This window comes from Pseudorasbora parva, chromosome 13 (genome assembly GCF_024679245.1).
Source record: "Pseudorasbora parva isolate DD20220531a chromosome 13, ASM2467924v1, whole genome shotgun sequence".
Lineage (NCBI taxonomy): Eukaryota > Metazoa > Chordata > Actinopteri > Cypriniformes > Gobionidae > Pseudorasbora > Pseudorasbora parva.
In genome coordinates this window covers 35,852,788-35,879,943 of record NC_090184.1, presented here as the reverse complement: position 1 = coordinate 35,879,943, position 27,156 = coordinate 35,852,788, and the positions used below count along the sequence as shown (strand labels likewise).

Below are 27,156 nucleotides of genomic sequence, written 5' to 3'. Positions count from 1 at the left end.
AGAGAGCTTGTTGCAAGCAATCATCAGGAAAACTAATCAATGCAGCTTTGATTGAGAAGGCCTCCTGCCTTTGTGCTGCCTGATATCCACACGCCCATTGATTATGTATATCCCGTAATCAATAACACACAACTATTTCCATTCACAGCACCATTACACAGCAAAGCATAATGATATTTGACAAAATCTCCATCACAATGTGTGTATTGTGTGTACCAAGGATGCATTTGTTAGATCAAATATACAGTACAAAAAGTAATATTGTAAAATATAGCAACTAAAACTAAAACTATTTTCTATTTAAATATATTTAAAAATGTAATTTATTCCTGATGGCAAAGCTGAATTTTAGCATTATCAGAAATCATTCTAATATGCTGATTTGGTGCTTAAAAACCACATTATCAATGTTGAGCTGCTTACTATTTTTGTGTTAACCAGGATTTGTTAATAAATAGAAAGTAGATGAACAGCCTTCAATTTGTCTTTACTGTCATTTTTTAGCAATTTAATGTGTACTTTCTGAATAAAAACTATTTTCTGATTTTACGTTCAACAGTTGTTGACAACAGTCTCTGCTAAAGTTCCTGAAAATGCTGGAACACATAAACCTTTTAGCAGTACTCTGCAGCGATGTATGCACGTGACTCTCACGCGTACTGCAGGTCAGCTGTAAAAAGAGAACGATTGGGGGGTAAAACCTGTTGTCTGTGTTTCTTTTAGTGTATTGGGCTCATCTGTAATTGCTCGTGTTTTTCACACTGGTAATTACCAGAAGGCCTTTGTCTACTGTTACCATGGATACCAGGTCATGTGACGAGCTGGAAGGGTGTGAACTGCATATATGAGGACCTGTGGGATATGGATGTGCGTGGATCTGAATATTTATTCATCCCTGTAAAAGCTCTTAGAGTGATGATGGGCCTCCAGAGATACACCCCGCCCCTGTCAGCCCCACCCTCTCATCTTGGCCCCGCCCCCCACCTTACCCCTCACTGCATGAATGAAACCACTGTGATCCCAACACACATTCACCACCACAATCTCCAAACACGTCTTGCTCATTAAAATAATATATATCTAATATTGACAGATGTGGATAAATATTAATAAAAATTAAATAAAAATCCTCAGTTAAACCCTATGTTACTGATCCCTAATATGCCCCTAAAAAGTATGAAAAAAAACTGTGGTTGCTTACTTTAGTGGATCAGTCCTCCTTCTGCACAGGCTGGAATAAGCTACAATGTCGATCAGACTTTATGCCGAGAGTCAGAATTTGACAGAGGTGGAGAGTAACGAAGTACATTTACTTCAGTATTGTACCTAAGTACACTTTTTGAGTATGCGTACTTTACTTGAGTCATATTTTTTCTAGAAAATTATGACTTTAACTTCACTACATTTGAAAGACAAATATCGTACTTTTTTTCACTATATTTCTATCAAGGTCCTCAAAGTCAACAGTTGTTTCTGTAGCAGCTTTGAAAGTCAGTGGATGATTTTTTTCTTCTTTAAAAGGCGTTTGGGTTTTTGCAGAAAGCCTTTCAGGAATCACTCTTGTAGGTTCTCGTGAAGTTCAGTGATTTCCCACCATTTTTTAAACACTGATTTATAGTTTATAGCAAAATGGAAGAAGATGGATGTCAAAATGTCAATTTTGGCGAATATTCACATAAACAAAGTTGATTATGTCTTAAGTTCAGGTAAACAGTTTTCAGATAATATGAATAATCAGATAATCGGAGAATATCAGATGTGTATCAGTGTATTGGATCCGTGCATTTGTCCTTAAAGTGACAGCAGCTTTGTAAAGGGCTTTGTAACTTTTATACAAGTATTTAAATTAGTTTAAGTTAGTTGTATGCTAGTATGTCAGCTGGAGCATCACTGACTGGCTTAAACCATGATGGCATAATGTGCATTTATACAACAATAATAAAATAATGTGTTGACATTAAGGAAATGTACTTTTGATACTTAAGTACTTTTGAAAACAAATACTTCTGTACTTTAACTTAAGTAAAATTCAGTTTTTACAACTTTCATTTGTAACAGAGTAATATTTAACCAGTAGTATGTTTACTTTTACTCCAGTAATGAAGCTGTGTACTTTGTCCACCTCTGGAATTTGATGTTAGAGTAGATGAGGAAGACAGACCACATGAAACTCAGTCACCCTCAGAGCCCTATCATCAGCTACATTAGTGGAGAAAAATTAACAGTGACACACTCAGTTCCCCTCAATTGCTCTTGCTATTAACGAGTAACAGAGAGACACATGAAAACAGAGAGAGACCCTAATTTGTATCAGCAGCGTTGCATTTAATAGTGCAGTGAATGGTGAAAATCACAGCAGACTGTTCATTTAACAGCTCCTACGCAAACAAGCTCCTACAAAGCTCTATTTTTAAACGGCATAACCTTAAACTGTCTGAATTATAGATGCTCACATCGATCACCACTTATGAGTCAACCATCCAACCACCCAAACTAGCAGTTTTGAATCTTTCAGTACAGTCAGGTCACTTTGTTAAGCACAAATGAGGAAGAAACATAGAGGGCATGCGTGTGGAGTCACCGTCGGCCGGAGTGACTGCGGTTATGCCCACAGAGTGGTGAAAAGACTGAGCGGCACCATTGGTTTTCAGCATGAATGCAGCAAAAAACACACAAAAACACATCTAAAATGGGACAGAGCTTTGAGATTGACTGTACAAATCTATTTGATAAGAAATACAAGGTATATTTTTACATACTACTACCAAAAGCTACAGAAAAGAGAAGCAAATGGATTGTTCCAATTTACAAAAACAAATGGACTCCAGATCAGCAAAACGTGGATTTTGTAACAATATGCTGAATTTCAGGGTTAAATCATACCCTATATATTGCATTGTTATATGTGGTATTGGCAACTTATCGAGTGAAAATATATATATACCATAGTATATTCTGGATAATAGGATGTTTTTAAGTAAACAATGACAAAAACTAGTTGTTGGGGTGGACGAAATGACGTTTTATTTATATATAAAACATTGATATAAATGATCACCGGAATTCAGACCTACCTATATTGTATTTAAAGCATTCACAGGCAAATTTGCTTTATGCATTTCCTCGGCTTCGAAATCAGGCTCATATAAATGTCATGAAATACGATTCCTGGCTACATGTCAATATCCATGGATCACTGGATCTTTGGTAAGTTGTAATGAGCACTACATCAAGTCCAACCTTTAGTTTAAACTAATAATGTTTTACTCTCATTTTTGCAGTTTCCCCTAAATCCAGTCATGCAACAGGCAGTTTTGTCACTCAGTTCAGCTGAGGGGGCGTGTTCTGGCGGGAATATGACATCAATACATACCCTCTACATTCTGTTATAATCTACTCCAGTGCAAAACTAAGAAACTGAACTACATTTTACACAATTAGTGTAATTCTAATCTAATTTCTCTTTTAAATGTATAAAATCTTTGAAAAAGTTATGAAATGGAGATATTATCTCTTTTATCTGTTCCCATAATTAAGCGGTCATGAAAATCTAAATTATGAAAAGTACAAAGTAACCATAAACCATAAACTAAGGGTATGTTTATATGACAGTGTTGTACTAAAAATGGAGGAAATGTTTCTCCTTCACATTTTTCGCATACAGACGACAAAGTTGTAAAAACAATCCCTTTACACAGATCAGCGAAAATGACTAGAAACACTGTATTATTCCTGCCAGGCCAGGAGCTGGAGATGCCACTTTGTAAAGAAACACTATGTGCTTATAGACTGAACATTTAATACACATGCGCTGGACGTCACCTTTTACACAAATTTGCATTTTTGTAGATTACACACAGTTTTCAAAAGTTTGCGTTTTCAGTCCCCCAAATCAGCATTGTCATGTAAATGAATGGCCAAAAGCGTAAAAAGTGTTCTATTTTTTGTTGAAAATATTATTGTGTAAAGGGCCTCTAAACTCCAGCCTTACTGTGCTTACTGTGCATTGTGCTTACAGTCCAGACTACTGTGCTAAAGCAGTGCTCTAATGATACGTCCCCAGCAAACAACCCTGTTTGACTAAAGGCTGATTTATACTTCTGCGTCGGACCTGCGCCATAGCCTCTAGTCTACACCGTGGGCCACCGTCGATTTTCATTTATACTTCTCCATCGTTGTCCGCTGACTCCGCTCCGACGTGTATTTACAGGGGAAGGAGGGGTTCTGGCAGACCAATCACAGCACATGTGGTCTGTGTTGAATGAACACGTTGTTACATTTTTGGAGAGGTGCACATCAGGGTACATCGTAGGCTACGAGGTAACAATGGTGTACACTTGACGCAGAAGTATAAATTGGGCTTAAGAAACAGTAAAAACCTTTTTTATGTTCAGCTGAAACAATGAAACCCCTTGTGTGATGTGGCCTTAGAGAATGAAAGCACTGATTGGCTCTTGTCCCACAGCTATGGTATAATGCTAATGCCATGACCTTAGCTATTGATTGCTCTACTTGTAATGCTGACAAACAAACACACACACACACACACACACCCACGTTAAAGGCCTTTAATCTCTGGAGTGATTTCAAATGACCAAAGACCGCAATCCCCCCTCCGCCCCTTATTGGCAGGGCTCAAATGGAGATTGCCGCTGTTCGGACAGGAATAAATCTGGCTCATAAATTGGTAGAATGGGGTGTAGTGAGTATGTATGGGCGTGTTCAGAACTGGGGCAGAAGGCCAGTAAAACCATTGTGAGTATGTGTGTGTGGGGTTAAGCTTACCCGGTGAGCTGTCTATCACAGGGATTCAATTATTTTTATTATGTCCCCACTGGACTGAGCATAATCAGGAAGTCCTTGAGCCAATCTAACGTTTAATTAGATCAATGCGGAACTAAAGAGTACGAGATAGTTAAATGGAGAAACAAGAGGGAGAGAAACTGAAGAAAGTCTTTTTATAATCAAGAACAGAAGAATGAAAAATTGCTTCTCTCTCAAAAGTTTGATAACATACATTATTACCGGTCAAAGGTTTGGGGTCAGATATTTAAAACGTTTTAGAAAGAAGCCTCTTGTGCTCACTAAGGCTGCATTTATTTGATCAAAATTCCAGTGAAAACAGTAATACTGTGAAATAGTTCCAATTTGTAATTGTTTTCTATTTTAATATATTTTGAATGTAATCCATTCATGTGATGGAAAAGCTGAATTTTCAGCATCATTACTCCAGTCTTCAGTGTCAGATGATCCTTCAGAAATCATTCTAATATGCAGATCTGCTGCTCAAGAAACAATTTATATTAATATCAATGTTGAAAACATTGCTTAATATTTTTGTGGAATCTATGATAATTTTTTCAGGATTCTTAGATAAATAGAAAGTTTAATAGAACAGTATTTATTTGAAATATAAATCTTTAAATATTATAAATGGCTTTACTGTCACTTTTGATACATTGAATGCATCCTTGCTGAATAGAATTATTAATTTCTTTAAATCTTTGAAATTCGTGGAAAAACAGAAGGTGTGAAATGGAGATGAGTGATTTCAATTATCTCTTCTATCTGGTCCATCACCATTAATAATAGCAGTCAGCAATGATTCATCCAGGTGTGGGAGGCACATTTCCCATCACCATATGATGCATGCAATCATGATGTGAACTCCTCCTCTGGGGTATTTTACGGTGTTAAAAGGCCAGAAGGTCAGTTATGTGTGTGTGTGTGTGTGTAGTGCAGGAGAAAACGAGCAACAGGGAGGTAATAAACACATCACTGTGAACATTGCTGCTAGGTGAAAGAAAAAGAAAGAGAGCTCACCATTCACTGGACATCTACAGTCTGGAAATACAACAAAAGCACGTACACAAGCATGTACACACACACACACACACACACACACACACACACACACACACACACACACACACACACACACACACACACACACAAGATGAAAGTCAAGGACTGTGAGAGTCCAGCCACTGAACTCAAACACAATCGTTTCATCTACACATCTACCCTCTCTCTCTGCTCCCTTTCCTACTTTCATGCCCTTTTTTCTCTTATAAACACACAATGCATTACGCATACACGTTATTTACACATAAAACATATGCACAATGATTTACTGCAGGCCTGAATCCTTCGGGCTCTTCCAGTAAGATTTGCAATGCTTCTGCAATATGTTGCAAGCATCTCACTATGAAGGGAACCAATGTAACATCAGAGCCTAATACCAAAAAAAAATTATACTTTCCTACTATACTTAGCAAAAAAAAAAAGTATGTGATAAAAGAAGTAATTCACAATGCTCATAAAAGAGCAGGCAAAAAGTATCCGGATGAAATACTACTTCCTTAAAAACAGCAAGTTTGTAACTATAAATGTTTCAAAAGTAGAATGCTACATTGTTGTCACATGACCACAATATGCTGCAAGTTTAATTCGGCAAACATTTTTAAAATTTGTTGTTAGTGTAAAGATTTCAACTTTTCAGTCTGATCAAATAATGAGTCAAAAAAAAGACTGGATTGCCTTTTTTATACTGTGTGCTCTGCTGTATAATGCAATAATATAAAAAATAAATTATTTATTTAAAAGTGCACTATGTAGTATTTTTGCAGTAAAATATCCAAAAACCACTAGGCCAGTGTTATATATTTTGTTCAGTTGAGTACCTACAATATGCCAAATGTTTCCAACTATTTGTAAATTGTGAGAAAATTGCAATTTTAACTAAAGACCGGGACGTTTTAGCATAGCGTCTGAGGAAGGCGCCTGTCAATTGCGTCATATCTGTGCTACCCTCAGTTTCGGGTTTTATTTGGCAGGAGCGCTTTACTCTTAGCAGTGTGAACAAGTGAACGCACGGAGTAACATCATAACATCATTTTTAACACACTTAAACGTATCTAATATGATAAACAGAGCTGCATTACCTCATTATCATAACCAGAAGAGCGGATCAGTGCAGGCGCCCGGCGAATGTGTCCTGTCCCGTCATAATAAGAGTCCTGGTGTTTGCGAGCCACGTGTTTGAATAACAATCGCTCCAGCAGCCGTGCTCAGCTCCACAACACTCGGTCCTGCTCTGCTTCACACTACAGTAACGTTAATAACTGCATGCATGAACGTGATTTCTGCCCAAGTCCTATTTTCCACCGGCTGTGAGGTGAAGACCACATGTCCCAAGATTCTGCGCTCAAACTTTGCGTCATCAAACTACGCCTTTCTTTTGAATAGGCGCCCTACAGTGGACGGAAAGTTGCATAGTGCACCTTTAATTAAAAATATAAACACAAATAATTTTAGATAATAATTTCTTATAATAAAAAAACGAAATAAAAGAACCTGAAATGGAAAAAAATCTGATAATATGAGAGTTTGCAGATCAGGCTCCGGTTGGGTAACAGACCTCCACTGCACTACTGAAATATTAGGAGTATGTCAAAAGGACATTCCAATCATACCAAGAGACTTTCTTTTTTCTGTGCAAGTTTTCGTCTTCTCAAATTCACTGCAAACTGTTTTACATATATCTGCTTCCACACACACTGGATGAGTGTTTCCTTACAATTTATAGTTTTTTAAGAGTAGTTCTTGCTTTCACAAGCTCAACCTCCCGTCTCTTTAAGTACAGCACGAATATCACCCTTTTGATTGACACTGACATAATGTCATTTTAGAATGCGATCAAACACCGAAGAGTCCGTCCATCTGTCCCTCCCTCCCAGACAATCGAATACCTGTGAAAACCTGTAACTTGCTTAAAATCCTTAGTTCATCTCTCAAAAGTAAGTATTTATGTCAATGAACATATCAGTGCTATCAGAACGACAAGTTCTTGTGCCAGTGTTCACAAACAAATCAAAATGCTTAGTCGTGTTGTCAATATAACTAGAACTAACTATGGCTAAGATTTTGATGATAATGATTGAAAATGCACAAGATTGACCTTTATCATAAAGATATAAATATAATATAAAATGCAAGTAGACTGCTGTACTATACAGTTATAGAGCTATACAGACTTACAGTATAGAGAACATTGCCTGATTAGTTTGTTCTGTCTACAAATCTTTAAATGATTAAAGACACAGTAGCTCTCACAACATTCGGCTGTCCCTTTGAACCACTTTGCCCATAAGATCATAATTAAAAACATTGTCCACAAGTGGCCCTTCATCATAAACATCTCTAAACTTGGCCTCTTCCACCTCTTCCACTGTTTTGCCTCCATACTGTTGACTCTGTTTGTTGTTCTTCTATTGTCAGAATTTGTAACTCTGTGCCTATGATACACAGGGCACCTTTTTCAGCAATGTTGCCAGACAATTTTGCCAAGCGATGCTGCTGTGGGCATTTTCCCATTGAGAATGGGCATTGGCAACACATTTCGGTTTGGATATCCAGATAGAAATGTGTTGCCCGTTCTCAATGGGAAAGTGCCCAAGCAACATCTTTCAGCAACATTGCTCAAAATGTTGCCCTGTGTATCATCAGCTTATGAGATGCTATTTTAGAGAACTGGTTGATTATTGATTGAGATAATTCTTTACATTACCCTTTCATAAGTGAAATTCAAAATTCACCAACACGTTTCACCAGTTAAGGACACATTTGGGAAAAAAAGTCTAATAGAAATGTATAGAAAATATGCTTACGGTTTATGACAGTTAAACCAGTTTGCATTTAATGATTTATGCAAGGTACTAATGGCTATATATTTTGAGGGATAAGAATATTCAACAGAGAACCAGTTTAATATATTTTGATCATCATGACATAAGCAATTGATAATGAAGGAAACAGCAGGCAATAGTACATTATAAATTGCATTTGTACCAAAGCATCCGCAATTTGTTTAAAAATATGAGAAATTGCTTTTATGATGTGCACAAGTAGATTAGACTAGATGATGTGGAGGAGGAACAAGTAGTTTTGAGAATTTCTGTTGGGATCTGAGAAATGCACCAAAGCGACTGAGAAAAACTATAAAGATAATAGGCATGTGGGAAAAAATAAATTACACCCACAACCAGCAAACTGTTACTCAATTAGCAGTATAAATATTAAGCAACTCCCGATGGATATTTCTTTGAAAATGGATGATAATTTAATAAATGAAACACATTTTGGCAGCCAGATGCTTTGAGAGCTGCAGTGAGACTTCCTATTGCTAAACTATTTTCTTAATGTCACGCAAGCAGAATCGGTGAGCAGTTAACTCTCCTCTGGGTCGTGGATTTGCTGCCGTGTGCTGCACTGTGGACAGATCACAAGAGTTATCGGCGACAACCACTCTCTGCTCTTTCCAGCCGGGCATCTCAATGCTCTCCTCAGCTGGCATGAGGCCCAGTCTTTTGCATTAAATTAACACACCAAATCCCAGCAAAACATGAGCCAACATTAAAGTAAACACTGCTCTCTATGCTCTTGTATCAAACATGGCGGAGACTGCTTGGCAGTGTGTTGCATTGGATTTCAGCATGCACAGAGACCTGTGATTTGCTTTAAGTTCAACAAGAGTACTGTGTACCGATATTAATTATGCTGGAAATGATTGGCCAGAAGGGATTGCAGAATGCATACATTTACATGCATAATTAAGTTGATGCTACAGGTGTGACACTGATTTGAGGTCCTTCTTGTCTGGGACGCAATTGGTATGGGAGGAGATGCGCACCGAAGTTTAATAATTAAGATTAAGAGTTTGTTCGTATTTGTTCATATTAGTTACAACTTACAAGAATGACTGAGTCCAGTCAGCACAACAACACAGCAAATAGTTTTCACGTTAAGCAATTGAAAGCTGGAGTGACAAGGATGGCTAATTTTACAAAAGCTCTTTGCTTTGGCTGGAATTTGCATAATTGCAGCACTTATCACGCCATCACATGGAGAGTGAACAGTTTCGCCCAGAAAGGACTGTCGGCATGGCAACAGAGGCAAGAGTTCAGCAGGGACGAGGTAAGGGAGGTGGAGAAAGGGTGGAGGACTCCGAGGTGTGGCCGTGCGGTAACAGCTGTGATTTCGACAAAACCAAGAAAAATACCACTTTTGCATTACAATTTGTTTTACATTCAAATAAAGTTCAGTAACAATTTTACTTTAGGAATCATGTACCTGGCTGTTCAGCTGTAAATATACTGGAGACCAACTGATGACTTATTTCAGCTTTCATACCCTTGTTGAACCTTGAGAATATGCCATTATATGAAAGGTATTACACTTTATGGGGAACACATATTCACTATTAACTACGACTTTTGCCTCAATAAACTCCTAATTTACTGCTCAATAATAGTCAGTAAGGTAGTGTTTGTAGCATTTAAGTTAAGGTATTGGGTAGTATTAAGGGATGTAGAATAAGGTCATGCTGAATAAGGCATTAATATGTTCTTTATACAATATCCTAGTAATATGCACGCTAATAAGCGATTAGTTAATAGTTAATAACTGAACCTTAAAATAAAGTGTTACCGTATTATATTATTCCAGGTATTTATCTAGACATCCTTGTTATTATACAATAATGCAAAACTTTAAAGATGATATTTTGAAAAATGTCGGTGACCAAACGTATATGCATTTCGGTTTCAGTTCCCATTGATACATACAATGGAAGCCAATGGGAACCAAAGTTGTTTGGATACCAACATTCTTTTAAATATCTTTTTTTCTCTGCAACAGAAAGAAATTCCTACGCATTTGGAATAACTTGAGGGTCAGTAAATGAAAACAGAATTTTCAGTTTTGGCTAAACTGTCTCTTTAATGCTAATAATAACTCTTCTTAGAGACATTAGTACGGAGCAAGTGTATCTTCCAAGTCCAAAATATCACAGAAGACAACATCTATTCCCGTAAAAAAGTTGGGCAGCGGCTGTGACCTACATTTCACCCGGAGTTCTTTCTGAGAGACTATAAACATAGTTTATAGCAGACCCCCAAAGCTCAGTTTACTGTCTAAATACTGCAGCGAGGTGAGTCATCCATCCAGACCGTGAATCAGAGAGCTGATTCTGGGCTTCTGTATCAGTACACACTGCTTACATAACTGATACTCTTAAGAGACCAACACCAAAAAAAAATATATATATATAATAAACACACATATAATAAAGCATAAACCATACTTTTGTTTGGTTTGCCAAAGCACATTTACACTGACAAGTGCAGCACAACGGTGTTCAAAATATCTAATTACAGGTTGCTTTAAGACATGTATTTCTCTTTCCTTGAATATGGACACAATGTTGTGTGTTATTAAACAAAACAAAAACTACTACTATAATAATATTTAACATTTAAGTCAGTCTATGAATAGCTATAACTGCCTCTCCATATAAAACTGGGATAGGAGCACTGCAAAAAATGCTTTTCTTACTTGCTATTTTTGTCTTGTTTCTAGTCAAAATATCTAAAAAATCTTACATTAAGAAACATTTAATAGACAAGTATAAGTTATTGTCTTGTTTTGGGAAAAAATAACAAAAAATTAAGAGAGTTTGAGCCTAAAATAAGCAAAATAACCTGCCAATGGGGTAAGCAAAATAATCTTCAATAATCTTCCATTTTCAGTTTGAATTAAGATTATTTTGCTTTCCCCATTGGCAGATTATTCTGCTTATTTTAAGCACAAACTCTTTCTGAGTTATTTTCCCCCAAAACAAGACAAATACTTTTGCTTATCTAGTAAATACTTCTTGTTTTGAGAAGTTTTAGCTGTTTGAACTAGAAACAAGACAAAAATGCTAAGAAAGAAAATCAGTGAGAAAATATTTTAACATTGATACAAACTTTAACTAGAAAAGAACAAGGTTTAGTAGCAGAACATTTTTTGCATCAGTCCAATGCCTATTTTATCTATTAATCTGTACATTAACCCATCAAATCAATATCTCAATCCAAATCCCAAATTTACTTTAATTTTATTATTATATTATTATATTCCAGATATCTGTAAACTGACCCATCAAATCATCATCTATCAACCAAAATACAAGAAAATCCTTATCATTACCAATCTTTTTTATAAAACAGCAAAACTTTAAGTATTTTATTTAATTTTAATGAATCACACTGCAAAATCGTATTTAAAAAAAGTCTGTGAATAATAGTTAAAATTCAGTTTTATATAAATAACATAAAATAAATCTGGTTTTAGTTTATTTTATTTAAAATTTTGGTTTATTTCGAAAACATCACAGCAAAAAGTATGAAAAAGCTTCAATTTATACAGTTGTGAATAATTGTTAAAAATACAAAAAATGTATCTGCACATTCAGCATTTTGCTGATAACTCAAACATGGTAAAAAAAGGTTTAAGGGAATGAAACGTAACACTCATTTGAACTTAATGTGAAGTTATTGTGCTAAAGGTCCTTCATTCTTTGCTACACAGATACAAAATTGATGGAATCAAGATTACATCAAAAGGCTTAGAGGTTGAATGTAAATAAAAAGTGCTGGGGAGAGAAAGAGAGAAAAATAAAGAAAGAGTCAGGTGAAGACAGGAGGAGGTGGGTTTCCTTTTCTTTCTTTTTTTTAAAGCACTTACGATGTCAATCACTTTCAAGGCCACTTGCACAATATATGAAACTGCTGTTACCAAGCAACGCTCCTGAGTGCCTGGATACTTACAGTGGCTCTCATCCATCAGCCAATCAGCAATCAATGCCGACATCCGCAGTCCCAATGGACCCACTGACCTTTCAAAGCATCTATGCTGCGCTGCTACCTAAACATCTACATATGACAGCGCTACCTGAGCAGAATTTTCATCTTACAGAGCATCCATCTAAATATCCAATAAATGTTCTATCCATCCATCATTTAGTACATCCACCCGTCAATCATCCATCAGTCAAAATACAAGACAATCTCTGCAGTATAATTGCGATAAACAATATTATTTTCATTTTAAGACTATATGCCTAATGCCTAAAACGGGGCCTTTTTTCACCTGTCGATAACCTCTCTGTGTATGAAGGAACAGCCCGAGAACCACTTTCGCCTCTGTCACGGAAAACATACAAGATGACAGCACAACCGAGTAAAACTTTGGTGACATTCATTATCATGTAAACATAATGGCGATATATTGCATCACAAAAAATTATTGAGGTCATGTACATATATTGTGCGATATGTGTTGTGTTATACGTTTGAGTGTTGATGTTGTTTAGGTTACGTTAGGTTATGTTATTTTAAACATGTTGTTATATGTTATATTATGGTGTATGTTATGTGTTATATGTTGTCATATTATATGTGTTTTGTTATGTTATATATGTTGTTAAATGGATGTGTTATGTGTTGTGTTATATTGTTGTTATATGTGTTATGTTATTTGTGTTATGTGTTATGTTATGTGTGTTATTATATATATATTTTAACAACACATAACAATAATACACAGTAGAAAATGGAGAACTGAATAGTTCTGAAATCTGGAACTAAAAAAATTGCAGATTTAATTTTCTTCTAATACCAGCCGAATCAGACCAACTGCAATAAAAAACAACAACAACAAAACTAAAACTGGCAAATACTGATATGATCACAAATATACTGTGCAGTATTTAATCTTTCTCTCTCAACAGAAGCTGTAAGGAGTGTTGTTTCAATGAATAGGAACAAGAAGAGGTCTCAGATACTCTCTCAGCGTCAAAAGAACAGAGACAGCCCTGTCACTGCTCATCTTTGTACTTTCACGCTGACAGCCCTCAGCTCCACCACCTTAGCAGAGTAAACTGTTCTCTAAACAGCCTGTGACAGCCTCTGTGATGTGAGCTTCAGCGTGCGTTTGATCCGGCAGGTAAAAGAGAAAAATCACAGCTCCGGAGGAAATCTCATTCTAAGCCGTATGAGATCTGGAACATTAACGCTGATGCTGGTGTAAACTTCAGACAACCATTAGCACTAAGACTGGTATCAATAATGCAATGCATTAGCCCAGTATAGCAGGTGAAACATAGAGACCTGCCACCTGCTGCCGGGGTTTTATGAGGAGATATGACTACCACATGCAGCTCAGGGGTCATAAAAGCTACGCTAAGTGTTGTGTCAATAGCCTGACCAGAGGACATTAATCTCAACCAAAGTGTCTTGGCTACAGTTCAGCGAAGTAAAGTACACAACCACAGCCAATAATAAGAGTGAAAACCCAACTCAAAATGACAGTATGCTCAAAAAAGCATACACAACCGGCCTAAAGTTTGGAGTTGTTGTGATTTTAATGTTTTTGACAGTCTTTTATGCCTACCAAGGCTCCATTTACTTGATCATTAATACAGGAAAAACTATAATATCATGAAATTTTATCACAAAATGGTTTCTATTTTGATACATTATAAAATGCAATTTATCCTGAGATGGCTTATTTGATGCTCAAGAAACATTTATTTTTCTTCTCAATGTTGAAATTAGTTGTGCTGCTTAATTTTTTTTTGGAAACTGTGATACACCCCATTCTTCCTAGAAACATTTATTGCAGCCTTGGAAACTTTTTACCCAGGGCAATAATAATCACCCGTGCAGCCTGACTCCTAAAAAAATGCATTTAAGCCTGCCAATATGATTGCAGCTGGCAATTTAAGGCTTTGTTGCGTGTCTGAGACTAAGATCACTTCATAAAAACTAACACTGACTTATTCATAAAATATTCAAACTCTTTATAAACTCTGATATACAAGTTTGATAATTTGATATCCACGTTTCCTCAAGTTCTCTGGACTGGTAAGATTCCGCTTGAGACTTCGACAATGTTTGCATTGCCGGTGTCTTGCCTATTGCCAGCTGCCGGCTGTTGATAAGGACTGAAACCCGGGGCTTTTCTTTGAGGACAGTAATAAAGTGAGTAATGGACACGCTCACACAGGCCTGTCGGAGCTCTTTGTGTGACAGGCAGATAGGGGAGAATGCTGCCCACAACAATGGATTAACAGGCATGAAATGCCAACTTTAGAAACATAATTATTTGCCTTTTTCTAGCAGTTTCCTTCTCTCCAGTTCACCTGCAATATTGGTAACTTTTCAGAAAGAAGATGAAAAATATAACAGCATACCAAATGGTTAGGTGCCCAGGGCAATAATCTTTCTAATTACGATGATTTTGTGATCAACTATCAATGTTGAAAACAATTGTGCTGCTTAATATTTTTTGTTGAAACTTTGATGAACAGAAAGTTCAAAAGACCTGAAATAGAAATTTACTGTCACTCTTGAGCCATTAAAATTTTAACAAGCACTTATTAAAGGTAAATACTAAAGTCAATTCCCAAATGAACCTGCAATAAACCATGGACCTTGCAAACACTGGCACATTGATTCTTCCTTGGACGCATTTAATGGTTAGGTGCTACACCTCGAGTAAATTTTGATGGTTAACTGCAGGTCAAACTAAATATTATATGACCTCTTTTATTTTACATGAGGTTTGAGGTTTTTTTTTTTATGTCTCAAAACTGTTTAAAACCACTTGTGCATATGAGGTGCCCTTTTTAAGGTGACAGGCAGAGATATGTATTACAACTAGTTTGTGTTCGTGCTCTGTTTATTTAATGTTACATAATAGTTTATTTAATGAAATGCATGGTATCTGTTTCCGCTAATGCTTAAAAAAAAGTAATTCCAAGTTGAAATGCTCCCACTTTTCAGATTTTAAATGCATCCTGACACAACGTTCTAAAATACAGTTCCATAAAATTAGATTCCCAGAGATTATCATCTTATCATATCACACGGAAATGTTCACCTCTGGGAGCTCCAGCTGTTATTTACAGGCGTGAGAAATGACAGATATTCATTGTCACAAATCCAGCTGTCTTGATATCCAATAAAAGCACTCATTATCCAAAACAACATGATATGGGATGCATGGCACGAGTTAAGGATGAAGGAAAGTTGGGCTAGTAAATGAATGTAACTTTGACAGGTGAGTATATTTAACAAAACGATGTAGTATCTAATACAGTATGATAAAGTTAACATTTGGTTACTGTTATTGTGCAGAGGAGAATAATCCAATTAGATGTGAAGCGGATTGCGGTTCTAGAGGAGGAGGCTAATTTTAGCATTCTTAATCAGCACGGCTGTTTTGCTAGCTGTCTCTCTCTCTCTCTGAAAAGTAGCATGAATCTTGTTAACCATGTTCCATGATTCCAGGAAGTCATCTCTAAAAACACTTCTAACATTTTTATCCTTTAACAACCCACAGCCACAGGTTTAGTTCCACCCATTCTTAACAAGACTTTACAGATGACCTGTAAACAGCACATGAGCAGATGTACAAAGCTTGTGTCCTGTGTCATTCCTGAGCTTGTTTTGACACAGTACAGAGACATCCTGACTGCCTGGTGGTTTGAATCCCTCTGCTAATGCCCTTAAGAGTTCCTCTTCCATCTTCCTGACGCAGGGGCCAATATACGGGAATGCTTTGCTTGGCTTGATTTGATTATGAGCAATTTCCATGCTTGATTGAATAATACAACATTGACCTTGGCGGCTTCATTTATTTTTTCACAACGACTCGCGAGATGCAAGAAACAATTGATAAAAACAACAAATGAGCCAGTTTAATAACTATCCTTTTTCAGGCAGACTGAAAAGGTCACTTTAGGAATATCGCTGCAAAATACAGTTGCTCTATTAATCATGACAGTTTCATTTGCATACAGCATGCATATTCATGCACTTATATTTCTAATTATTTAACACAAGTCATTAACATGACTTACTCTCCTGACAAGAGCTTAATTTTCATAAACAGCATGAATGTCATATTAAACCAGACATAAAAAGGTCAGAGGTAATGCCACCTGTAACTGTTTTTAGAGTAACATTTCAGAAACACACACACACACACACACAATTAGGTTTTTGTGAATTGTGGGGACTTTCCATATGCGTAATGGAAAGTAGAATATAAATGGTTATATTCATATATTTATATATAATATTAAATATATAAATTACACACACACACGGATATTTCTTAAATATATACATGAATATGTGTTTATTTATACATACATAACTATACATAGTACACACAAATACTATGTAAGCATTATTATTATTTTATTTATTTATGAGAGAGAGACCATTTTATAAATATAACAAATTATATTGAAATATAACAAACAATTGTAAAAAAGATATATTGTCTAATTACTAATATTAATTTAAATATACAAATAAACTTGGTTGATTATCTTTAATTAGACTAAATGGACGATTCTTGTGTTTTTTATGGAATATTGCAGTATTTTTTTATTTGATTGATGCGTACATGTAATAATTCATGTTCCCTCATAATATTTCATTAAAATAACTTCCCTCCCCCTTGTAAAGACTTCTTCTCTGATGATGTGTTCACTTGCGCAAGGGCAGGACAACCTGTGAGTCACATGAGATCGACCAATAGCAAACCACAACCATCCAATCAGTCCCCCAATTGGACAAAATCAAATCCTGCCCAACATTTTTTCTTGTTGGAGAAGCCGTTTCACTCTGATATCCTATATATGTTCCAATAGGGAAGAAAATGCTGTCTTAATTTAAAAAACAAAATGATTTTATTCTGCATTTCATTTCAAATCATCTCTTAAATCTCATCTAATAAAGACACTTGGAGGCTATACAGGCTTGTTAGACTGTAGTAAACACAATGAAGCAGAGTGAATGTTGCTAATGAAAGTGTATTAAGTGAATCTGTGGTTCTCCTTCATATCACTGAACCCGCCCCCACTCGTCTTACCATCAGATCTCTCCTTTTATCTCCTTCTCCAACACCCATCTACTTCCACCCGCCGTCTCCATCGTTCCCTCCCCAGGGCTTACGTGGGCCATCTGTACGTAGTGTGAGACACTCTGGTGTTGTATTACAATTAGGTTATAGTGGTAATTGGTGATTATTAATACTCATCTCGAATATATTACCCGCAAGCCGTGGATGCTGAAATATGAATGCATCCTCAGGCGAGAATGTTAATTGTAATATGTGGATATTCACTGCATTCTCGCTAAAAAAACAAAACAAGAATTACACAGTCACTCTCTGAAAGATTTACCAGCAGATGTTGAGGTGATCTATCAATACATGCATATAAAACATCTGGCTGAATGAGACCAGATAATATTTACTTAAAATAATAAAGAAACGTAATCAATGCCCTAAAAATATAAATATATATATATATATATATATATATATATATATATATCTGCTCTGTTGAGCTATGGATGATTTACATTCTACTACCTATAAACAACTACAGATCAACGTTGACTAACCAGAGCTATTAATCACAATCATAAAATAATAATGTAATAAAATAAGACAATAAAAAGCTTCAAAACACATCATGTCATTTACTTATTTTGATGTTTAATTTAATTTCCAATCCAATAAATCTGGGGTTAAAATGCTGAGGTGGACCTGCATCTCACATCTTTGTGAATAATTCATAATTTAATATAAATCAAGCTGACCGGGAACAATAACCATCAATAATTCATATAGCCATTTCCCTCAGAGTGTCTGGCTTTTCAGAGAACTCCTATATGATTTATATCTGAAGAAAAACATTTTTTAAAGATAACGTTATGAAATAAAATTATAATTTAATGTAAATTACACAGGAGGACTTTTTTGTGTTCTTCGTGTCATAGAGTTAGCTAATGAGAAGTGCATTGTGGGTGTTCATGTGTAAAGAAATGAGCTCCAGGACTCTTCCTTCTTTCTCTAATGTCATCCAATACCTGTCAATGTCAACAGAGTTTCTCCAGTCTATGCTTTGCTCTAGGCTACAGTACAGCATAAAAGGATCTTAGCCAACATGGGAATAAACACACACACACACACACACACACACACACACACACACACACACACACACACACACACACACACACAGAAGGGCAACACTCAAATTAAACCCACCTGCTTTGGCTCACAAAGGGAGCATGATAAATGTAGCCCCAATAAAAAAAAGTGCAAATGTTTCCCACACCGCCACTAAATGGTTTCATGATGAAAAATAGGTCAAGGTGACCAAATAGACAGTTGCATGAAAATGTCAACTAACAGGAAACCAGTAATCCTCTGAGAAACACAATTAGCCTAAAAAATATTTTTTAAGATCTACAATTTACCATCAAAATGTAAAACTACCCTTGTATTTCAGCAGTTGCAGGACGTCCTGTATAGATCTGCTGAATTTACTCACATTGCTATGGGGGTGCTGGCACCTGTGAACTCCCTGGAGAGAAAGACCATTAGAATATAGATTAAAGATGAATGTGTTGAAGACAGCAGACCTCTCAGAAACACACTCTGTTCTGCTGAGACACACTAGAGACAGATCAACCAATCAGATTGGAGCTATCAAAGTGCAAGTGGAGATGCTGATGGATACGGTCTGTTTTTGTAACATAAAGAACTAGTGAAGTCCCAGTATGACCTTATAGTGATGGAAAATGTGTATATATTATGTTTTTTTGATAAAATGTTACTGAAATGACAAGGAATGGTTTCAAGAAAAAGCTTTTGAACTAGAGATCATAGCGAACAAGGCTAAGGCAACAAAAGAAGAGGAAAATGTGCTTTAATGTGCAGTAGAGATTTGAAATACCTGAGCATATGGCATCACGGCCGCCTCCTATAGTTTCCTTTAGACCTCCTACCTTAGATGCTGCACCAGCATATGTGCGTGTGCATATGAAAGGGAATGTGTGTGACAAAAAACATTACAGAGCAGATTATGTCTCTATTCCCATAAGACATCAAGAGAGAGAGAAAAGAACAAGTTAAAACTCAACTGTTTATTTTAAAGAAAGAACTAAGGTGTATATTTCATGGCTCATTTAAGTGAAGCCATAAATTAAAAATCAAAAGATAAATAATGCACTAATGCAAGTGACGATTCTATGATCCCTTGTGTTTCCAGATGCAGCACTGAACCTGTATGCTTTACATGAAGCCATGTCTCAAAAACCATTACATACAAGAATAAGTATGTGCTAACTGTTTTAATAATATATCTTTCCATTTATCTTTATAGCTAACATTCTGCGGCTTTGGGATATTGAAATGGCGAGTCATACTGTAGATACATCTATCCATCACATGCTGTCTTAGATGTTTAAAAGCTTAAGTGCACATTGTCAAATAAGACCTTGACTCCTGATGCCTCCCTTAACCTCCTGTCCTGTCCTGTCCTCCCCTCCCCCGTCCTCCCTCTACTGCTGACAATCCCCCACACCGTTCGGCCTAGATGTAATTCACAGATGAATAATGGATGGACTTTCATCTCTTCTGGATTTGGGGTTGACTACTCTAAGCTACTGTAGCTGAGGCAACTGCATTTAACATGAGATGTGGGATTCTCCTACAGTCCGCCGGACTGTATCTCTGTTGGCTGTCTGACTGTGTGCTAGCTTAGGCTGCTGATGGCAAATTTCAGACTGTCCATTCCTGTTTTGAAATGTTTCACATCAGCAAAGAAGGAAGAGATTGGTGATACACAAACTCACGATCTCCAGTTTTTTTCTTTCATACCTGCCCCTTTAGCAACCATCATTTTTACTTAAATGCATCCAATTTGTTCAAATGCTTTTAGTATAAAAGCTCATAACATTATTCTTAAAAGACAACATGAAATCAAAATTTATCATATTTTATAGAATCCTTGTGCAGGATTTATCAGTGTACATTTCTCTAAATATATAAATCTAAAAGGGATAAATAATATTTATATACACACAAAATAAAGATAAATAAATAAATAAATAATAAAATGAGATTATCTATCTATCTATCTATCTATCTATCTATCTATCTATCTATCTATCTATCTATCTATCTATCTATCTATCTATCTATCTATCTATCTATCTATCTATCTATCTATCTATCTATCTATCTATATATATAAAATAAATATAAAAAGATAAATAATTTAATAATAATCAAAACAATACTATAATAATAACCAAAACCTGATTATCATAATAAAAAAATCAAGTACTGCTCTGCATTATTTTCCATTGAATATTCTGACATTTCCACTGAATTTGATATGAGTTAAATGCGTTGTAAACTCTGCTAACCACTCATGGGTTCTTCCTTCTAAATCTCCCTCCCTAGCATAAATGTTTCCATATACAGAAGAAATTCACTACCGTTATAATAAACGGAATCCATGTTTGTTTATGTCAGTGTTTACGCATTTCTTTCTCCACCAAGAAGGAAGTATAAACAAAGCAGCTAGTGCACAATTATCACAGTGCTCCGCATCTGAGTGGCAGCTTGTGAAGATGTCCATCAATAATGCAGAGTATGAGGGTCTGGCGCCGTCTGAATCTGCCAAGCTAGCGGAAGCCTTGAACGTGGCCCCTGCCTGGCCTCGTGTCCTTGGGCCAGCACAACTGGGGAACAGCGCACTCCCAAAGCTCCCCGATCAGAATCTGTGCTAATGAGAGCTTCTGCACTTCCACACGCGTGCCGAATAACAACAACAACAAGACGACGACCTCCTACACTTAAAATAGCCCACCACATGTCTGTCAAAACGGCAGGCTAAAACAGGATGGAGGGAGACAAAACTGAAAATACACCTCCGCAACACAAGAGCAGTGAGAAGGAAAATAAACCACTATTATTTGTGCAGCATTTTTAATTAATTGGGTTACATAACCTAGCATTCAAATGTTTTTAGGAAGATTGTACAGATGGTCAGTAAATTAGCTTATTCATACCTAATTAATTGGCAAACAAAGTAGCCGAATGAAAGGCAAATGTAGTCAGGTCTTTTTGAATACATATTGAAAAGCATTGTATTCACTGTGGCAATTGTGCATCAAGTGTGCCTGAATAATTTAAATGGATAATAATAAAGCCTAAGAAAACAGACAATTTAGTCCATCATATGCGTGTGTGAACTGTGCAGATTTAAAGTGGAAGTAAGAGAATGATGCCGTTTGCTGCTCTTTGATCAGAACGAGCCCCAAACACTAATTACACTGGCTGCTCTCTCAGCAGGCAACAAGCTGTTCACAGCTCCCCATGACAAGAGCCCTGCTCCGCTTTAAATGAGCTGTGTGCGCAGAATAAACAACAATACGCACACACATAAAAGTGTAAAATATATATATATATATATATTGTTTATAAAAAAATACAGTGACAACGTTTCCGGTATTACAGGATGGCATATTAGTGCCTGTATATTTTACAGCTTTTAACTGTATCTCTCATTAAACGTACACTAACTTATTTAAATGAGTCAGTACATCATCTGTCCTTCTTTCAAAGTGTGTTCTCTTTGATTCACAATGTTAAACCTATTATAAGTGTTTATATTTTAGACCTGTCGGGATGGTTTTTGTGGGAAATTGACAATACAGGTGGCAGACAATGCAAAAGGATGAGTTCATTGTAAGTGGCCCGTCCATAAAACATGGTCTACACTAAAATAATGCAATTAACTTAAAATAAACAACATTTGAATGTAACAAAACACCATACATTACTGATAACAAAAATTTGAAAAAAAAAACCTGTCAAATATAAATGTGGTGTGTCATGCATAAACTTCTATCCTTTTAATGTTTTTCACTGTAAATTATATGGTAATATATCGTTTTTACTTGAGGTGTTCTAATTATAATTTCCCCCCATATATGGCATGGTAATTTATAGTTACGGTTTTCACTTTAGCATTCTTTTACAGTATATAAAGATAATTATTTAAATGGACTTTTTGTCCATTTTGTTTGTGACCCCCAGATACAAGATTCAAGGTCACCCAGTTCCCGTTTCATGCTCTATATACAGAGCAGAACTCTAGATGGTTTCGTATATCCCTGTGTTCATTCCAACCAGGAAGATAATTTCACCTCATCTATCGCTCTATTGGATTACTGGAGGTGTGCCCGAGCAGTCAGTCAACCAAAAGCTTGACCTATAGAGCAAAAGAAGATGCACACAATTGCTTTTCTGCCGGTATTGATTCAGCATCATTAAATCTTGAAAGACTGGAGGATTCAATAAGAATGTGTCTTGAATCTGTCCATACAAAGGCAGAGACATAAAAAAGAGATTTCAGATATAATGCATGAAAAGAAATGTGAAACCACTGGATATATTTAAAGGATATTCAGTGAGGAAAAAATCTCAAACTGAGTGGATTGTGTAAACTGATCTCTATATGAAAAGAGGTACAAGGGGTTAAAAAATAAAAGGACCAGGTGATAATAATAAACATTATAAAAATAAAATAAAATATGAGAATGGACTGTTGATGGTGATGTGACATACAGCCACTTCCTGTTTGTGGGCGGTTCTTGTCCAAAATAAATAGCAAAGTGCACCAGAGAGCCAGTTTCCCATGATTTTCCATTTGTACTGTGGCCATAAACAGTAACACTCATCAGATATAAATATATAATAATACATCTTTAAAGATATAATAATATATCTTTAAATGCAGTCATTTCTAGTCATTTGCAAATGGAAGAGCTGACAGCAGTACTAGCTTCACAGCAAATCTCACACATTGGGCTTCATTCATAAAACATGAGCATCATTTTGTGTAAATTGTAAATAAAGCATTGAATTCATGAAAGCGTATTCATGAAGTGTATTTTCAAAATCTTTTGAAAATAAGATGACACCTTCTTCAAACCAAGAGTAAATCGTGAGTAAAACATGCAAACATTGCGTAATTTTTATAGGCAAACTGATGAAATTGCATTGATAACACTATTAAAAATGTATAAATACAAAAGGAATTGACTAAATGTGTGATAAATGTGAAAATACACTTCACTGTTGAACAAAATTGATTATAAACAACAGTACACACTTTACATATTTTTGTAGATCTGTTTGTGAATCAAAAAGTTCCAAAAGGAAAGGTCCATTTTCTTGCAAATGACTTATTTTTGTAAATCGGAATTAAATGCTCAAATGATCTCGATGAAATTCAATCTCACTTGGTCTGGCCAAAGAGAAAGAAAGAAAACAAGAAAGCACGTGCTCATATTTCCTTCACTGCTGTCTCGTCTTTAATTAAAACTGCTGGGTTTAGAAAAAAGGTTAAATACTCCAAATCCATAAAGGTCTTGGAAGAAGCACACAAGGGCCATTTTATATGCACTCACCTTAATTACATCTAAACTGATGAGTTTGAAACTGGCAAGTTAAGCCGAGAGACATGACTACAATGGTGGGAGTCCGACAACCTTTAGGTAACCATGGGCAAACCATTAATATAGTGTCTTGGCAAATCCCTCTGGCTCAAGTGCAAGCTTTGTTTGCCACAAATTTGCTACTTACTCTGCTCACAAGTTATATGTGTGGTGTGGCAGGCAGCGGGGCGAGGGGCCGCTGACTAGTGGTAATGAGTACCAGCTGCGTGACGCACCGGTCTCGTCTCGCGGCCAAGTGACTGGAGCATAAAAGGTGGGGCCAAGGCAGTGGAAGACGAGAGAGGACCGGGCCTGGATTTTATGTTTAAGTTTTATTATGTTTGTGTGGGCAGTCGTCCGTGAGGGGCTGCCCACGTCTTATTTTGTGGGTATTTGCGGGCAGTCGTCCGTGAGGGGCTGCCCGTGATTTTACTTTCGTTTTGTTTATTTATTTGTATATTAAAGTTTGTTGAATGTTCGCCGGTTCCCGCCTCCTTCCTTCCCATCTACGAATCGTTACAATATGTTAGTGTGTTATTCAACTAATGACCCAATACTCACATAAAAAAAAAATATTGAGTAAAAATATTTATAATTAAATAATGAAACCAAATAATTAATATCAGTGCCTTTTGGTATTGATTTGATATTTCACTGAACAGGCCATGAATTCTGGGATTACTTTCTTTATGCTTCCCTTTAAAGTGACTTGAACTGGTAGGTATTAGTACCCTAGATTTTGTTGACTAAGGGCCGGTTCACACCAAAGTTATTTTTGCTAGAGACACATTTTGACAAGTTGAACTTCTTTTAGCGCGAGCACCGCGTTTTTAGAATGCCGTGTCATGTGCGAGACGCTGCAAAAGACACGAGACGCGAGCATGATGATTAAAGATGTCCGTCTAGCACATTTACATTGAAAAAGTAACGCAGTGGGATGGAAAAAAGCATTGTGTGTCACAAAAAAAAAGATCTTGCATAAGGGTCCAAAGCAAGTTTACAGTTATCTTTCGTCCTCTGTCTTTCAAAGCATTTATAAAAACAGTCACGTACATCAGTCCCGTTAGGGACCTCAATTGCTTATTTCCGTACCCGAGCACTTTAGCATACTGAGTCGATCTGTGTTCCTGAGCGTGTATGGGAATGCTGACACTCTGAACTGCCTCTTTCTCAATATTGAGCCTTCAATATGACTCTATCAGATCAGGCTGGAGAAAGAGAAAGAGGGTCGTAATAACCCAATAAATTGCCTCCCTGGGGCATCAGTGTGTTCACAGAATATCAAAACTCCTCTTTCTTACACTCTGCAGACTGTGAAGGAAAAAAAGCTTCCTTATGAATCTAGCGGCGGTAATTAGTGTTTCAAGGGAGGTTTATTTAATAAAATCATCACTTGAGTTCAACAGACTTTGACACTGCAAACCTGTGTGTGAAAAACTACTGCGCTAAGCCTAACAAATCATGTTAAGAGTTTTGATAGACATGAAACTTAATATAAAAGCCACATGACAGGTGCTTTAATAAGTATGTCTATACCTCAGCTCTATTTTCCTCTCTTTCACTTTCCATCAATCCACTTTCCCTGCAGAGGGACATCAAAGCAGTGTAAAATAAGAAAGGAAGATACCGCACCACAGCTGTGGCGATACTGGAAACTGTGTTGGTCTTTGACTGAATTCTGGGAAAGCGAGAAAGCCATTGATCTTTATGGATTAGTTCTGATCTGCCGGGTTTATACACTGACATTACAATACCATATGCTGGCCACATTATCATTAAGATTTGAATTAGCTTAATCTTGTGGTTGCATGATATCACAACTGTTATTCAGTGGATCTCCCGCTTGAATTTAAAGGTAAAAAAGTATTCAAAAAAAGCTTTATATTTCAAATAAATGTTTGAATGTTCTATACATTAAATAATCCTGAAAAAATTGTACACAACTGTTTTCAACATTATTAAAATAATAAATATTTCTTAAGGAGTAAATCTTCATATTAGAATGATTTCTGAAGGATCATGTGACTAAAGACTGGAGTAATGATGCTGAAAATTCAGCTTTGATCACATGAATAAATAGCATTTTAACATTCAAATAGAAAAAAGTTATTTTAAATTTTTTAAATATTTCACAATATTACTGGTTTTGCTGTATTTTGGATCAAATAAATGCAGATTTGACGAGCAGAAGAGTCTTCTTTCAAAAACACTGAAAGTAGTAATGTTTCCAAACTTTTGACTGGTAGTGTATACGAGAAAGAGTATTTTGTATGCCAGTAAGCAAAACCCAGTTAAAATGCAGCTCAGGCATTCCCTCTTTTCCACCCAAAACGTTTTTAACACAATAAATCTGTTCTCCTGACGAACAGACATGCCAACTTTTCTTTCATTTCCCACCTCAACGGAACCCTCAGTTACAAAAACAAGGTCAAAGTGGCCTGCAACACACACACAGAGTCTGACAGAGACATACAGAAGCATTGACTGGAAAGAACATCTCTTCTTTAGTTTGACAAGACCTTATAGAGACACACACACACACACACACACACACACAATCTCCTGAGGGCTGTTAGTTGTTAGTCCTCCAAAAGATGAATGCTAAACTGTGTGGACCTTCTTCAGGTGTCTGGCACTGTTATAAATGGCTTGCTCAGTCTTGTTTCTGGCTAAATATACTGTCCTATAACTCATGTCTCATAGGACACTTTAGACTATAATCATATTTGCATCATATCACTAAAGCCTGTTGTGTCATGCTTTGTCATGTAATCTAACACCACATTAAACAAAGTCATTAAACAGCGAAACTGATACACTGGCTAGAGGAGCCGATTCAGAAATACTTCAAATGCCATCACAAAAGCCTCCATCCAAACATTCACCTTGATATATTTGTTACGAATGAGGTAAAAAGACTAAAGTCACTTTGAGACTAAATGACCTGAAACCC

The 27,156-nt window shown here is 36.3% G+C and overlaps 1 protein-coding gene across 1 annotated transcript in view; it reads right to left on the bottom strand.

Annotated features, from left to right (window-relative positions):
• Positions 1 to 27,156, bottom strand: part of xpr1a (xenotropic and polytropic retrovirus receptor 1a) — a 73,822-nt gene that overhangs the window by 38,375 nt on the left and 8,291 nt on the right. The window lies entirely within an intron of this gene.